We start from the raw sequence: 13,323 nt of genomic DNA, 5'->3' as shown, positions 1-13,323 counted from the left end.
GTCAGGCTGACCGGTCTATAATTCCCTGTTTTCTCTCTCCCTCCTTTTTTAAAAAGTGGGGTTACATTGGCTACCCTCCACTCGATAGGAACTGATCCAGAGTCAATGGAATGTTGGAAAATGACTGTCAATGCATCCGCTATTTCCAAGGCCACCTCCTTAAGTACTCTGGGATGCAGTCCATCAGGCCCTGGGGATTTATCGGCCTTCAATCCCATCAATTTCCCCAACACAATTTCCCGACTAATAAAGATTTCCTTCAGTTCCTCCTCCTTACTAGACCCTCTGACCACTTTTATATCCGGAAGGTTGTTTGTGTCTTCCTTAGTGAATACTGAACCAAAGTACTTGTCCAATTGGTCTGCCATTTCTTTGTTCCCCGTTATGACTTCCCCTGATTCTGACTGCAGGGGACCTACAGTGGGTGCCATTCATTCACCAGTTACCTGACCCGTTAGTTAACCTCTCTTGTTACTAGGATGACCAGACACGGTACAACTTAGTGAAGGAAGATGTTGACGTGCCACTCATAGAATCATACAGCACAGAAAGAGGCCATTCTGCCCATTGTGCTTCTTTGAACAAGCTATCTAATTAGTCCCACTCCCCTGCTCTTGCCCCATAGGCTTTTAAATGTTTTCTTTTCAAGTATTTATCCAATTCCCTTTTGAAAGTTACTATTGCATCTGCTTCCACCACCCTTTCAGGCAGTGCATTCTAGATCATAACAACTCGCTGCGATAAAACAAAGGCCTAGAAATTCGACAACATTAAAAACCTACCGGTGTCACCGCAGACCGGTTAATGGTTGTCAAAAATGTTGTCGCTGGCAGGACTGATCAATTGGCGCTGGGGATGAATTAACATTAGCCCAGCGCTAGACTGACTGTAACGCCGTCCTGGTGCTGCTCGCACCGGCAGGAGGCCCCAATGGTGCATGGCTGAAGCGTCAATGCAGCTAGAACAGCCTGCTCTGAAAGCGAGGCTGTCCTTTCAGAAAGTAGTTCGGTCTCTTAAAGGGAAATTGGCTTCTGGAATTAAAAAAATAAAAATCATGTCAAAATAGGCAGTTTTTAAGCTCTTACAGCTCAACTGTATTCTGAAATTTTTTTTTACATTAAAAAGAATTTCTAAACAGGAGTGTTCAGCTCTGAAAGCTTAACTCACTTCTGCAACTAAAAAACTGGGAAAAGTGCCTCAGCACTAACCCAAATGGTTCAGCAAGCCAGGGAATGGGCACCAAGGGTCTCACATGCAGCACTCTGGTTTTGTGCAGGGGTCAACGCTGCAAGACAGGTCTTCTACCCAAAGGGGCCAGGAGGCCCTCCAGAAAGAACAAAGTGGGACCGCATCACGGAGACTGTCACTGCCAGCAGTGTCACCCCCACCTCCTGGCTCCAGTGCCCAAAGAAGCTTCATGACGTCAGACCAGTGTTCAAGGTCAGTGAATGCATCTTCACTAGTCTCACCTCACACCCTTGGAGGAGACGGTGCAGACCATTCTTGGCAGGGGCATGGTTGAACCTTGGCCAGCGGCAGGGCAGAAAGGATACAAGATGCTGGTATCCTCATACATTATCTTCCTTCTCGTATGCACCTCTTGTTTTCCCGCCCTCTCATCATCACAACTCCACCCTTGTGCCTCCCTCATTTCACACACCCAAGAAATGCAGCCTGTAGAAGAAGAAGAAAAAATACTGACCAGCAAGGCCATTTGCGGTGTCCCCCAATGAAAGTCAGCAGCCTCCCACCAGTCATGCTGCAGCTACTGGGGTAACACTGCATGACATCAGTAGGATAGGGAAGGGCACACACAAGACAGTCACTAAGGGAATGCATAAGGTTGACAAGTTGATTTCTTGTTGTCATATTGAATGGATTGATGTATAAAGTTGGATTGGAAAGTTTGCTTTGTGGTGGCATTTATTTCAGCATTGTGGGCAAGAGGACGCTGTGATGGTCAGTAACCGAGGGAAGGTAAGGTGTGGGACAAATATTGAAAGGGGAATTGGGGTTGTGATCACTGGGACTGCAGACGGACGATTCCATCTCGAATATCCCGGCCACAAAGGGGCTGTCTGGGTTGCATCCTTCCGTCTACTTCCCCCTCTTCTGTTTCTTCCTCTTCTGCATCTTCCTCTTCTCTCTGCGAGCAGATGCTGTAAAGCTATAATAAAAGCATAAAATGCTGGAAATACTCAGAAGGTCAGGCAGCATCTCGAGCTGAGATGGTAACTCTGTTTCTCTCTCCACAGATGCTGCCTGACCTGCTGAGCATTTCCAGCATTTTCTGTCTTCTCAGAGGCCTTCCTTTACCACCTGAGGCCTTGCAAACATCCAGCAGCACTCCCGGCAGACTTTAAAAACTTTTATCATATATTGCAGCAAGCCACTACTTCAATAAAGTAAAACAACATCCAGTCAAAAAGTGAAAACTTACCAAAAGATGTGTGTGTCTCTTTAAGAAGTGCTGGCAGCATCTCTGTCAGTCTGCTGAACGCTCACTTTTCAGAGCGAGCTTAGGACACACCACTGAACTCAGCGCTAAGGTCGAAGTTCACAGACGTGGCATCAAGTCTGCATACGTCACGCTCTCTTCAGTTACATCTCCAGGCCTAAGCCTCTCACCAAAATGGCGTCTGCTGAGTCCCATGCCAGAGAAGGTGCGAGAGTAGCGGCCGTGATTTTTCATCAGGATTACGGTGCAAGTAAGTGGCAGTAAGTAGACCAATTTCTAGGCCAATTTCTCCTGATTACCCCTCTGGTTCTTTTGCCAATTGCCTTAATGCTGTGTCCTCTGGTTACCAACCCTCCTGCCAGTGGAAACAGATTTTCCATATTTACTCGACCAAAGTGAGCTTGGTAGGCTGCAGAGGTCGGTGATTCGGGTGGCCACAGAGGTCGGTAAGTCGTTAAGCCCTGTGAGGTCAGCGAGTCGGTAGGCCCTGAGGTCGGTGAGTCGGTAGACCCTGTGAGGTCAGTGAGTCGGCGAGTCGGTAGGCCCTGCGAGGTCAGCGAGTCGGGACTTCGGAGGCCGGGAATTCGGAGGCCTCGGAGGTTGGTGAGGTGAGTTGGTAAGTAGCTCTCTTTTCTCTATTTCTTTTCAAGTAGGCCGGGAGTTCGGAGCCCAAGAAGTCGGGAGGCCACAGAGGTCGGTGATTTTGGGAGGCCACAGAGGTCAGTGAGATGAGTTGGTAAGTATCTCTCTTTTCTCTATTTCTTTTTAAGTAGATTTTAAACTAGATAAGTCTAACTAGAGGGATGGCAGTGCAGCTTAGTCCCGTGAAGTGCACATCCTGTGGCATGTGGGAAGTCCTGGACACTTCGCGCAGCCTAGACAACCATGTGTGCAGGAGGTGTCTCCAGCTTCAACTGCTCGAGCTCTGCATTTTGGAGCTGAGAGCTAAATGGATAGTACGTTTCAGGAGGTGGTCACCCCGCAGCTTAAAGGCGTGCAGGTAGAGGGGAAGTGGGTGACCACCAGACGTAGTAAGTGTGCTAGGCAGGTAGCGCAGGAGTACCTCTGTGAGTCCATCTCGCTTTCAAACTGATATTCACTTGTGAGTATCGGTAAGGACGATGGTGCCTCTGGGGAGTGCAGCCAGAGCCCAATTCCAAGGGACCACGGGTGTCTCAGCTGCACAGGGGGGAGGGACGAAGAACAAAAGAGCCCTAGTGATAGGGGATTCTATAGTTAGGGGAACAGACAGGCCTTTCTGCGACTGTAGACGTGACTCCTGAATGGTTTTGTGCCTCCCTGGTGCCAGGGTGAAGGATGTCACAGAGCAGATGCAGGACATCCTGGGGGGGCGGGAAGGATAAACAGCTAGAGATCATAGTCCATATCGGGACCAACGACATAGGTAAAATGAGTGATGAAGTCCTACAGGAAGAATTTAGGGAGCTAGGAAGAAAATGAAAGGGTAGGACCTCAAAGGTAGTAATCTCCGGGTTACTACCGGTACCACATGACAATGAGTACAAGAATAGAAGGATAGAGAGGATGAACATGTGGCTGGAAAATTGGTGTAGGAGGGAAGGCTTTAAATTCTTGAGGCTTCTGGGGGAAATGGGACCTGTACAAACCGGACGGGTTGCACCTCAACAGCGCCGGGATCAATATCCTCGCGGAGAGTTTTGCTAGTGCTGTTGGGGAGAGTTTAAACTTGCTTGGCAGGGGGATGGGAACCTGAGAACAAATTCAAAAGGGAAGGAAGTAAAGTAGAAATTGGATAGCAAGAATCTAGAAAGCGAATCTGTAAGACAGAGGAAACAGGGCTTAGTATGTAGTAAGCAAGGATGTCTTCCTGTGCTGAATGGTATATACTTTAATGCAAGGAGTATAGTGAATAAGGTGGATGAGTTAAGAGCACAGGTAGACACTTGGGAGTATGATATTATAGCCATTACAGAAACATGGCTGGAAGAGGGGCAGGTTTGGCAGATCAATTTTCCTGGCAACAGGATTTTTAGACAAGATAGAGAGGGGGGTAAAAAGTCAGGGTGGGGGTGGGGGGCAGCGTGGGGGTTGCGGTAGTGATTAAAGAAACTATTACAGCGGTGAGGAGGGATGATATGTCTGAGGGATCATCAAATGAGGCCACATGGGTCGAATAGAAAAATAAAAAAGGGGCGATCACACTGCCGGGCGTGTATTATAGACCCCCAAACAGTGGGAGGGAGATAGAGGAGCAAATATGTAGGCAAATTGCTGTGAAGTCCAAAAACCATAGGGTAGTAATAATAGGGGATTTTAACTATCCAAATATTAATTGGGACAAATTTAGTGTGAAGGGTATAGAGGGTGTGGAATTCTTGAAATGCATTCAAGAGAACTTTTTTAGTCAGTATGTAGCAAGCCCAACATGAGAGGGAGTGGTCTTGGATTTAGTTTTGGGGAATGAAGCTGGGCAGTTTGAAGGGGTATTAGTGGAAGAGCACTTGGGTGCCAGTGACCATAATTCAGTCAGATTCAAGTTGGTTATGGATAAGGACAAGAATAGGCCTGGAATAAAAGTTCCGAATTGGGGAAAAGCTAATTTTGCTAAGTTAAGGAATGATTTGGCCTTAGTGGACTGGAAACAGCTACTTGTGGGTAAATCAGTTTCGGAACAGTGGGAGGCATTTAAGGAGGAGATCCGGAAGGGTCAGGCCGAACATGTGCCCTTAAAGAAAAAGGCTGCGAAAAATAATTCTAGAGCCCCCTGGATGTCAAGGGACTTACAGGGGAGGATTAAGAAAAAAAGGGACGCTTATGTCACATATCAACGACTAAATACTTTAGAATCTTTAGAGGAATATAGAAAGATAAGAGGTAAAATTAAAAAGGATATTAGGAATGCTAAGAGAGAGCACGAGAAATTCTTAGCCAGTAAAATTAAGGAAAACCCTAAGATATTCTATAAATATATTAAGAGTAAGAGGGTAACTGAGGAAAGGGTAGGGCCTATTAGAGATCATGAGGGTAATCTTTGTGAGGAGACGGAAGATGTTGGTAGGGTTCTTAACAAATACTTTGCATCTGTTTTCACAAAGGAAAGAGGTAATGCAGATACTGCTATCGAGGAGGAGTGTGATATAATGGATGAAATAAATATTGTGAGAGAGGAAGTATTAAGCGGTTTAGCAGCTTTGAAAGTAGATAAGTCCCCAGACCCGGATGAAATGCATCCCAGGTTGTTGAGCGAAGTAAAAGAGGAAATAGCAGAGGCCTTGACCATCATTTTCCAGTCCTCTTTGGATCTGGGCATGGTGCCGGAAGATTGGAGGATTGCAAATGTAGTACCCTTGTTTAAGAAGGGAAAAAGGGATAGGCCGAGTAATTGTAGGCCTGTCAGCCTAACCTCAGTGGTGGGATAATTATTGGAAAAAATCCTGAAAGGCAGGATAAATCTGCATTTGGAAAGGCAAGGATTAGGGACAGTCAGCACGGATTTGTTAAGGGAAGATCGTGTTTGACTAACCTGATTGATTTTTTGAGGAGGAAACCAAGAGGGTCAATGAGCGTAGTGCGTACGATGTAGTGTATATGGACTTTAGCAAGGCTTTTGATAATGTCCCACATGGTAGACTGGTCATGAAGGTTAAAGCCCATGAGATACAGGGCAAAGTGGCAAGTTGGATCCAAAATTGGCTTGGAGCTAGGAAGCAAAGGGTAATGATTGATGAATGTTTTTGTGACTGGAAGGATGTTTCCAGTGGGGTTCCACAGAGCTCAGTACTGGGTATCTTGCTTTTTGTGGTATATATCAACGATTTAGATTTGAATATAGGGAGTATGATTAAGAAGTTTGCAGACAACACTAAAATTGGCTGTGTGGTTGATAATGAAGAGGAATGTCATGGGCTGCAGGAGGATATCAATCTACTGGTCAGGTGGGCAGAGCAGTGGCAAATGGAATTTAATTCAGAGAAGTGTGAGATGATGCACTTGGGGAGGGCTAATAAGGAAAGGGTATACACATTAAGTGGTAGGCCACTTAATAGTGTAGATGAACAAAGGGACCTTGGAGTGCTTGTCCACAGATCCCTGAAAGTAGCAGGCCAGGTGGATAAGGTGGTTAAGAAGACATACGGAATGCTTGCCTTTATTGGCCGGGCATAGAATATAAGAGCAGGGAGGTTATGCGTAAATTGTATAATACTTTGGTTCGGCCACAGCTGGAGTACTGTGTGCAGTTCTGGTCGCCATATTATAGGAAGGACGTGCTTGCATTAGCGAGGGTGCAGAGGAGATTTACTAGGATGCTGCCTGGAATGGAAAATCTTAATTATGAGGACAGATTGGATAGGCTAGGTTTGTTCTCATTGGAACAGAGGAGGTTGAGAGGTAACCTCATTGAGATGTACAAAATATTGAAGAGCCCAGACATAGTGGATAGTAAGGGTCTATTTCCATTGGTGGAGGGGTCTATTACAAGGGGACATAGTTTTAAGGTGTTTGGTGGATTTAGAGGGGATTTGAGGGGTGGGGGCATCTTTACCCAGAGGGTTGTGGGGATCTGGAACTCGTTGCCTGGAAGAGTGGTGGATGCAGAAACACTCACCACTTTGAAGAGATGGTTGGATGGGCACTTAAAGTGCCATAACCTGCAGGGTTACGGACCTAGAGCTGGTAATTGGGATTAGACTGGATGACCTTTTGTTGGATGGCATAGATATAATGGTAAGTACTGCAGGGAATAGAATACGGCCAGGATGATCTCCTGGACTAGTTTTGATCGCCTGGATGGGTCGGAAAGGAATTTTCCCAGATTTTATCTCCCTAAATTGGCCTGGGTTTTTATCTGGTTTTTGCCTCGCTCAGGAGATCACATGGCTCTGGTTGGGGTGGAGTGTAGAATGTTTCAGTATAAGGGGTGTCGCAGTTGTGTGAGGCGGATTGGTTGGGCTGGGTGCTCTTTGCCTTTCCGTCATTGTTCATAGGTTTATATGTATACTTCAGGGCTGCTGACCAAGGGCCGTGCAGCTCTTTGTTGGCCGGCGCGGACACGATGGGCCGAAATAGCCTCCTTCTGCACTGTAAGTTTCTATGTTTCTAAATATGCTTGTGTGTGGATAGGCACTGCATCAATGGACATCAGTGATTATGCACCCAATTTTCCCCAACCCCTTTTTTCGGAGCACTTACCTTAAATGCAGCAACTTTACGCGCTGGAAACGGCGCCGTAAAAAAGGGGCCCCATCCTGCCCGCTCTGCCAAGTCTCTGGTGTCCAGCGTGGTTAGTGAAGTGGGGGGCGGAGCAACAGGCCAACGCAGAAAGCACTGCCGGCAGCTGCGCGCATGCGCAGTGAAGTCGACGCGCATGCTTCTGCCCTCCCAGCGTGTTCTGCGGACTGTGAGTAGGACCTGATGCTCACAGCTGCTATCTCCGGCCGAAGGGACACCCCGATCTTCGCCGCACCCTATCCCCGGCCGAGTGGCCTCCTGCACTGGCCGCCCGGCTCCCTGACTTCCCGGGTCGAGGTAGGACTTCAGTTTTATTTTTTATTTATTGATGGTTGTGCTTGAGAGTTTTGATTGGGGTGGAGGGGAGGAGGAGATTTTGGGCGGGGGGGGGGGAGAAAGAGTGTTTTGATTGGGGGATGGTGGCGGGGGGAGAAAAGAGTGTTTTGCTGGGGCGGCGGGGTGGGGGGGGGTTAGAAAGAGTGTTTTGATGGCGGGGAAGGGGGGAGAACTTTAAAAAAAATGATTCTGGCATAAAGGTAGGACTTCTATTTTTTATTTGTTATTGATTGATTGCTTATTACTTTTTGTGCTTTGTTTAGTGCTTTGTAAGTGTTGGTGCTTTAAATGTACTGACATGCGCCGAATTCTTAACTGCCCGCAATGATTTGGAGTAAGTTTTAGCCGGCCAAAGTGGCATAAATGGCCAAAACTGGCCTAAGTGTCTGGTAATGCCCCCTTTTGAAAAAAAACTGAACTAAAAAAAATCGTATCTGACTTACTCTGGAGCTAATTTTTTGGAGACAATGGCATTTTTTTAACACGCCAGAAAAAACTTACTCCAAACAAATTACAAATTGATGCAAGTCATGGCCAAAATTGGGCCCATTTTCTGTAATGCTATCACTACAGAGACATTGTAGAAAGCTCACACATGCACTATAACTATTATAAACTTGCACAGCTTATAGACATGACTTCAGAGAGTGAAGGGGTACAAAACCATTATTTTGCAAAAAAGAATAAACAGAAAGTTCTTGAGTTACTACAAATGAACATCCAGTCCACTAAGGGGAATCAAATCTTTCCTTTCAACTGGAATGAAATTTAAATATTTGGGGATTTGCCAAAGACGCATTTTCGAACCTACCAAAAGAACTTCCTGACAAAGGAATTTGCAAACAGGAAAAACTTGACAACTTTTATGACTGATCTGATATTTAGACAGCGACACACCTGTCACTATCATGAATGATAGCTTTATATATGTTGTAAATCTTGAACAATTGACATCTGCTGGGATCAAAAATAGTGCGTAGTGGGATTTCAGAGATAGTTTATGAGTCCGTTTTCTGAAAGTTCGCAAGTTAAATCAAATGCCCAGTCGAAGAAAATAAACCCATCCAGTTCAAAACCAGAGGGCGACACGTTTTAAAAGATTGTTGCCATAATAAACCCCCAGTGAACTGCAGGTCAGTAATCCAATTGAAGTGTTTCAGCACACATCGCAGACTGCAACAGAATACTGCAAATGCTGGAAATGTGAAATAAAATAAACTTGACATATATATATATAAATATTGGTGTATTGTTCATTTAACTAACAGTGTGCTAACATCATTAGCAGAGCTCCAACATTGTAATGTTAAACTGGTCGCACAAATGTTGATATCGTAGTGTAAATTTCAGGAACAGAAACATTCTTACATTTAGAGACTGTATGATTCATGAATACTGAAGCACGGGGAAATAAATGTAACCCTCATTATGCAACTATTTACAAAGCATACACATACCTCTCCGACGAGATTTACTAGGTATTTACAAACTGAAGAGCAAGTTTTGTTCACTAAATACACTTGTAGATGTTTTCAGTAGCAAGACATTCATGTTACTTGAACTGGGATTGCTCTTTGAAGTGAATATGTTTTTTGGTTATTCCCATGAATTGCCACAAGGTGAGCTTTGCACGTAAAGAATACATGCAACATAAACTCGCAACAACAATAGATCTGAGATCTCCACATGAGCACAAGGGACCAGAATGTTCTGTTAAAATAACGGCGAGGCTCCATGCTTGCTTCTCATGAGTGTAGGGAGCGCTATGAATGAAAGAGGCAGAGGTCATCATCATCATAGGCAGTCCCTTGGAATCGAGGAAGACTTGTTTGCACTCCTGAAGTGAGTTCTTTGGTGGCTGAACAGTCCAATACGAGAGTCACAGACTCTGTCACAGGTGGGACAGACATTCGTCGAGGGAAGGGATGGGTGGGACTGGTTTGTCGCATGCCTGCGCTTGACCTCTTCACGCTCTCAGCATTGAGATTCGAAGAGCTCAACGCCCTCCCGGATGCACTTTCTCCACCTAGGGCGGTCTTCGGCCAGGCACTCCCATGTGTCAGTGGTGATGTTGCACTTTACCAGGGAGGTTTAAAGGGTGTCCTTGTAACGCTTCCACTGCCCACCTTTGGCTCGTTTGCCGTGAAGGAGCTCTGCACAGAGGCAGAGAATGAGGAGAGCAGCAGCTCTTAAACGGCTGCTGATCCATGCAACTATGGCTTTTGTGGACCAGGTAGGAATGGGAAAGTGGGCAGAACTGGCTCTCTTCAATGACAAAATGTTGTATGTCATGCTGTAAATGCTAAAGCAAGAGGTTGGCAGCCATACTTAAGCCAATAATGAACCCTCCTGTGTGAGTCAATGTGCAACAGGAAATGGGGGAGGAAATGGATAAAGTAAATGTTGTCTTCTATCTTCATTGATTGTGGGAGCAAACGAGGAAGAAAGTCTCAGGTCTGAGGAAAAGTGCGACGGTAAGGTTGCCCACAGTTTGGCCATTCTATTTAAGTCTACGCCTATAGTATGCATGGCACAAGCTCTGTGTCCTGAACATAAGAAATAGGAGCAGGAATAGGCCATTCGGCCCCTCGAACCTGCTCCGCCTTTCAATATGATCATGGCTGATCTACTTCTACTCCATTTTCCCGCCCTATTCCCATATCCCTTGATTCCTTTAATATCCAGAAATCTTTCAATCTTTGTCTTGAATATACTCAACGACTGAGTATCCACAGATTTCTAGGGTAGAGAATTCCAAAGATTCACAAACCTTTGAGTGAAGAAAGTACTCCTCATCTCAGGCTGAACCCTTATTCTGAAACTGTAATCCCCTAGTTCTCGATTCCCCAGCCAGGGGAAACATCCTCCCTGCATCTACCCTGTCAAGCTGCTTAAGAATTTTATATGTTTCAATGAGATCACCTCTCATTCTTCTAAACTCTAGGGAATATAGGCCTAGTCTACTCAATCTATCATGGTGTAGCATTATTAATGGAGCATGAGACCCACTGGCATAATTCCTCTCATCATGGCACCAAACATCCGTAAGACAAAGGTCCTCTACCAACCTGCCCCCGCCACACAGCACTGCCCTTCGATTATCAAAATCCACGATGAGGCCTTGGACAACGTGGACCATTTTACATATCTCAGGAGCCTACTGTCAATAAGGGCAGACATCGACGACGAGGTCCAACACCGCCTTCAGTGTGCCAGTACAGCCTTTGGTCGCCTGTTTGCAGACCAGGACCTCAAGCTCATGGTCTACAGAGCAGTGGTGATACCCGCCCTCCTATATGGCTCAGAGACATGGACTATGTACAGCAGGCACCTCAAAACACTGGAGAGGTACCACCAACGTTGCCTCCGCAAGATCCTGCAAATCCATTGGCAGGATAGGCATATCAATGTCAGTGTCCTCGCTCAGGCCAATATCCCCAGCATCGAAGCACTGACCATGCTCGGTCAGCTCCGCTGGACGGGCCATAACGCCCGCATGCCTGACACGAGATTCCCAAAACAAGCGCTCTACTCGGAGCTCCGGCATGACAAGCGAGCCCCAGGTGGGTAGAGGAAACGCTTCAAGAACACCCTCAAAGCCTCCTTGAAAAAATTTAACATTCTCACCAAAACCTGGGAATCCCTGGCCCAAGACCGCCCAAAGTGGAGGAAAAGCATCCGGGAAGACACTGAACACCTCGAGTCTCTTTGCCGAGAGCAAGCTGAAGCCAAGCAACGACAACCCACCCACCTGTTCCTTCAACCACCGTTTGCCCCTCCTGTGACAGAGACTGTAGATCCCGCATTGGACTCTTCAGTCACCTGAGAACTCATCTTTAGTGTGGAAGCAAGTCATCCTCGACTCCGAGGGACTGCCAATGATGATGAAACCTCCTCCATTCACAATGCTTCAACTTGAACTCCGTGGATGATTTAACAAATGCTTCTAACGTGTCACATAGCTGTTGCAAGTTGTGCCACCAAATCAAAATGTCGTCCGACACTACCAGCTGTGCGAACATCTGCACTCGGAGAACAGTGTACTGCTGTTTACTTAATGATAGCTTTGGGATTGACTGCATCCCCTGACTGGCAACGGCATTGAATGAGATGACGGTTCCCATTCTTAGTACTGTGAAGGTATTTCCCTATCTATAGTGATGTTTTTCTATAACGTAATAGTGGCCAATTCCTTGGCCTCTTTAGTAGTCATAGTTCTTCAAGAAAAATAATGCCATATAACATAGGACCTCAATAAATATGAGTGTTGTGATGTAGGAGTTCAACAAATGCACATTTTGGAAAGTGAGTTGCAGAGATTGGGAGGGGGGGGGAATTCATGTACGCCGAGAATTGCATACTCAGTCACTGGCAACTCGAGTTAACGGCTGCTGAAAGTGGCCCCAGCGCTACCGGACACAAGTTCGCACTGGGGGTTCGCGATGGACAACGCAGAGATGGCTTAACGTGGAACGTCCTCCTGGTGGCGTTAATGGAGGTTTCCGACCCAAAGTCCCCTCCACAGTCGGCGTTGCATCTTCCGACAGCCTCTGGAAGCGAGGCTGTGGAGTTCGCAGGGAATTGTGGGCAATTAAAGGGGCTATGAATTAAAGGGCCAATGCATTCAGAAATAATAAAAATTGCAATGCAGTGAAAAAAATTCAGCTTTTGGCCTGTCATGTTTACTGACATCCAGACATGTTTACTGCTTGTACTATTACATGTGGTGTACCACCAGAAGGCTCTACGATGGGAAACTTGTACACCAGCTGTATGGTCACAAAGGTGTGCCACCAGAGGGCACTGCAGTGGGAGACTTGTAGGTTACCTGTACAGGTGTACCAGACCTAGTATAAAAGGCAGGCCACCATGTGTGATCATCACTCTGGAGTTATATTAAATGGACTATGGTCACTACAGTTCAAGTGTAATACTTTGCCTCGTGGAGTAATTATCAGAGCATCTAAAGATATAACAATTGGCGCGAGATTACGGACTTTCACACGAAAATGGCTAACTTTGGTACGTTGCAGCAGTTGGCCGATGGGGATGATTGGGAAGCCTTTGTGGAGAGGCTCGACCATTTCTTCACAGCAAACGACCTGGCAGGCGATGATCCGGCCACGCTGGCTGATAAGTGCAGAGCTATCCTGTTCACCAGTTGTGGGCCCACCGTCTATGGCCTCGTCATAGGAACCAGCGAAGACAACGACCAAGACGTACGAGGAGCTTGTAACTCTGATCCAAGAACAACTCAAGCCCAAAGAGAGAACCCTCACAGCCAGACACCGGTTTTAAACCCACCGACGGCCCGAAGG

The 13,323-nt window shown here is 46.3% G+C and overlaps 1 protein-coding gene across 12 annotated transcripts in view; it reads right to left on the bottom strand.

The window, feature by feature from the left end:
- Positions 1–13,323, bottom strand: part of znf516 (zinc finger protein 516) — a 309,840-nt gene that overhangs the window by 20,242 nt on the left and 276,275 nt on the right. Inside the window, exon 8 of one of the 12 annotated variants that reach the window (XR_011594882.1) lies at positions 783–1,031. The exons of the other annotated variants lie outside the window; for them this stretch is intronic. The gene's annotated coding sequence lies outside the window, so the exon portion shown is untranslated. The remainder of the gene's footprint in view (positions 1–782; positions 1,032–13,323) is intronic. 12 annotated transcript variants of the gene reach the window in all.

This window comes from Pristiophorus japonicus, chromosome 1 (assembly GCF_044704955.1).
Source record: "Pristiophorus japonicus isolate sPriJap1 chromosome 1, sPriJap1.hap1, whole genome shotgun sequence".
NCBI classification, from domain to species: domain Eukaryota; kingdom Metazoa; phylum Chordata; class Chondrichthyes; family Pristiophoridae; genus Pristiophorus; species Pristiophorus japonicus.
This window is presented reverse-complemented; position numbering and strand designations above follow the sequence as displayed.